The following is a 3,975-nucleotide window of genomic DNA, read 5'->3' as shown; positions in this document are numbered from 1 at the left end:
ATAGGGAACTTTTGGGATAGCATTTGAAATGTAAATAAAGAAAATAATAATAATAATAAAATTCCAGACTCGAAAACTGTAATTAATACAAAGTAGTGATTATCTTGTACTGAATCACAGAGAGAATGTTTACATTGTTCTAACTACAAGTTCTGAGTGGGAGAAGAGCACTTTGATGTTTGTTTTGTTTTTTGGTTTTGTTTATTTTGTTTTTGACATCTTATTTTGTTTTTGACATCTTCTACTCTAAAGTATATACATCTCAGTGTGGGTGAGAAACCTACATCCAAATATGGAAAGTCCACTCCTTTGTCCTGGCTTTCTCCTATGTATTTTTAAAAGAGAAAATTGTGAATTATGTTCAAATGAAGCCCCATTAAAATAACTGCAAAATGAGTTGGACAATTAAAGAAAGACAACTTAAAACACTGAAATCTCAAGGTGCATATTATCAAGCTTTCTGTAATCAACAGCAAAACCCTAAACGTAAAACACTGTGGTTTTTCCACAACAAACGTGAACTCAGAAAATATTAGTGCTCACATTAATCTCCTTCATATTTCATGCTTCCTAGCTAATTATAACCAGTAAGTATATTTCAACATCAATGAGGAATAGTGGTTTCTGGTCTGCATGTGTTCTGTTTGTCCTATCTCCACTTTTGAGGAAATGTGCCAAGTTTCCATTAGTGGCTGAAGTGACTTTTGAAGATTCTAAATTAAAGTCCACATTCTGAACAATGACAGGAACAATGCGCATGTTGAAGCCATGTGTTTACCATATACAAAGTACAAGGTAATTCATACAAAATGACCTTAAATTGTGCTATTAGAAAAGGTGACCCAGAAGAAAGCTCATGTTCCTTTAAAGTCCTTTCAAAAACTCGCCTTAATGGTATCAGAATGATATGACTCTGCAGGGAGAGAATAATCACATAATTTCATGAGATGGAGGCTTTAATCATATCAAAGTTCTCAACTTGGGTTATTTTATTGCTTTTTATATTATTTTATAATGAAGAACATTTGTTCAATAAACAGAATTATTATCAATATGTTCTGAATCAAAGAATCAAGCAGATTCTCCAATTACCTAAGAAGATAGGAATTTGGTTTGGTTGCTTATTCTGTAACTTTTATGAAAGTATCATATATTAGCATATGCTTATAAATAAGGATATTTAGTTCACTGAGAAGCATTAACTATTTGTTTCTCTGGCACAAATGGCTTTCCTACTAGAGAAATAGTCTCCTACTACTTTCTAGGTGAAATATGTTATCAAGGAACTCAAACTCAAGGATGGCTAAAATTGAAGCAGCTGCATACAAAAAAGAAAACTAAATACTTGTGCAAATCTATAGTGGGTCTTTGAAGCACTTTATTTTCCATAAATATACGGGAACCATTGGATCAGTATCTGAATTCCCTAGGGATGAAACCTTAGTTATGAGTTCAACACTGTCCATCAAGTATGATATTCTCACTGGGATCCATCTGAAAAACACCCATAGCAAAGCTACATACTTTACCAAAAGCAGAAAAGTTTCCTTAACCTTTTGTAAATGGTGAAAACATGGAAACCAATGACTAATAATAATTAATGATCATCAATCAGATACAATGATGAAAACTGCAGGACATCTTCAAAAAGTACATATATACATACACACACACTCACACATACACTCACATACACTCACATACACTCATTCATTCATGCACACACACTCAGAAGCAGACTAATTCACATACACACTCTCATACACACGTACACAGACACAGAAGGATAGATGGACAGACACACACACACAAAGTCTCTCACATGCACAGAGACATACACATACGTACACAGAGACAGAAAACATACGTATACATACACACACACATATATATATATATATATATATATATATATATATATATATATCATGCACATGCATATGTACATACACAAACACACACAGTAAAACAAACATATTCACACACAGATATATACACATACATACACATATATATACACACATAAAGACACATATACCCATGTATACATATATACATACACACACTTACACACATACAGTTACACACAGACAGACACGCACACACAGTTTTTAGTGATATCAGTGAATCCTAAGAACATTATATACTCATAATATGTGTTTCCAAATACATGGAATGGAAGATAACTAATAAATACTATTACCTTGCACTTCATGATTTATGTGTCTCTAACTCAGTTTATGTCTTTGAATTAAACCTAAACTACCTTGGAAAGTACTCTTTTAATTGTGGAGAATTGCTCCTGGGGTTGCTGCAAAATCTATATCATTCTACCACATAGGGTTTAATTAAAATAAAGGGAAGGTAGAAACACATTGAGGGCAATTGGATAAGGTGGAAATAGAGGGGAGATAAGCAGTGGTTTTAATCTTCATTCCCACAAAGAAATGGGAGGGGTCAAAAGTTAAAAGCCAAACCAAACAAGAAAGTAAAGACAACCTATTAAGAGCTCCAGGCACTTGTCTCAGAATTTTCCCAACCTGAAAACCTAATTAGATTTGTACTCCTGGAGGGTAAGTAGCTCTTCATCAAGGACATCTGAGAAAATGGCTATAGCCACATATTTAGAGGCATGAATTTAATGTGTGCTTCAGAATTTACCTTGTCATTATTTTCTGATCAGTAAAGACTTAAACATTAACCGAAAACTTGAGACTTAGAGGTATGTTCAACCCCTTCAAAGGATGGAAAATAAACTAGATGAAGAGATCCATGTGATTTAAGAGTTGTATTTTATAGAAAGTCACAGGGCTACTTAGTGAATACCTATTGTGTTGGTTACTGTTCTCATTGCTATGCCCAAATGCATGATGTGACGTGTTCAGAAAGAGTTAATTTTGGTTCATGATTTCAGGATACTATCCATCATGACAGGGATGCCATGCAGCATCGACAAACTCTTTTTGGGGCCAGATCCACTCCATGTCTGCAGCTTTTATTAAAGGAGATCCCGTGATACTGCCATGCCCCAGATCCTGGGTTCCCTTTTTAACTTAGGGTTTTCCTTCCTGGATCCTAGCCTTTCCTTTTTTGCAGGGAATATGACTCTGCTGCATGACAGAAGAAAGTGAGGTACATGAATGTATTGTTTGTGTGTTGAGGCTCACTTTTGTGTCCTTTCAGGACCCTGGCTTATGGGATAGGACCTCCTATAGTTGAGGTAGGGCTTCCCACATTTCTTAAGCCTTTCTGTAAACACTACCATAGATATAACCAAAACTGCATTTCTGTATTGATTTACAATCCTATCAAGTTGACTAATAAAGATAAATTATCACACTATGCGTCAAATACAGGACATGGCATAATTAAATGTTCAGTGTCATGGCCACTGAAGGAGTACACCAATGCTTATCATCTCACTAGAGTCACTATTTCCAAAGTCAAGGTCAAGCAATATGTACTACGAATGAACGTGGCAAACCAGACATTTATATCCCTGGTGACCACATCAGTATGCTTTCTCCTGTGTCATGCTAAAATGCAATGAAATTTTTACTGCTTGTTGTGTCTGCAGTAGCATTAACAAACTTAAAGAATATAAAGTCTCAATAAATATAATTTTTGTACATATATTCATCTTTTCTCATTATTTTAGTTTTCTCTCAACAGACATTTACCTAACTGATTTATCTAACCTACTCAATTTACACTCCTGATCAAACTAGGTAGTAAATAATGTCAAGAACATTCAGTAGATTATTCAAATGTCCATGTGAAACGAATACAAAATAATGAAAGCTATAGCAGGTCCCATACTTACAGTGTAAGTGATGCAAAGCCTTTAGAAGGACCAGCATTTCATGCTGAAGCTGCTCCTATAAACCTCTTGTTTTTGTTGCTTTTTGTTTTTGTTTTTGTTGTTTTGGTTTTGGTTTTTGGTTTTTGGGTTTTTTTTTTTTTTTTTTTTTTTTT

General features: G+C 34.4%; 1 protein-coding gene across 1 annotated transcript in view; it reads right to left on the bottom strand.

The window, feature by feature from the left end:
- The window catches only part of Malrd1 (MAM and LDL receptor class A domain containing 1), a 658,259-nt gene that overhangs the window by 547,523 nt on the left and 106,761 nt on the right, over positions 1–3,975 (bottom strand). The gene's annotated exons all lie outside the window — the stretch shown is intronic.

The sequence above is a fragment of the Mus pahari genome, chromosome 3 (genome assembly GCF_900095145.1).
Source record: "Mus pahari chromosome 3, PAHARI_EIJ_v1.1, whole genome shotgun sequence".
Lineage (NCBI taxonomy): Eukaryota > Metazoa > Chordata > Mammalia > Rodentia > Muridae > Mus > Mus pahari.
Note: the sequence above shows the minus strand (reverse complement) of the source record. Positions and strands in the feature narration are given on the sequence as shown.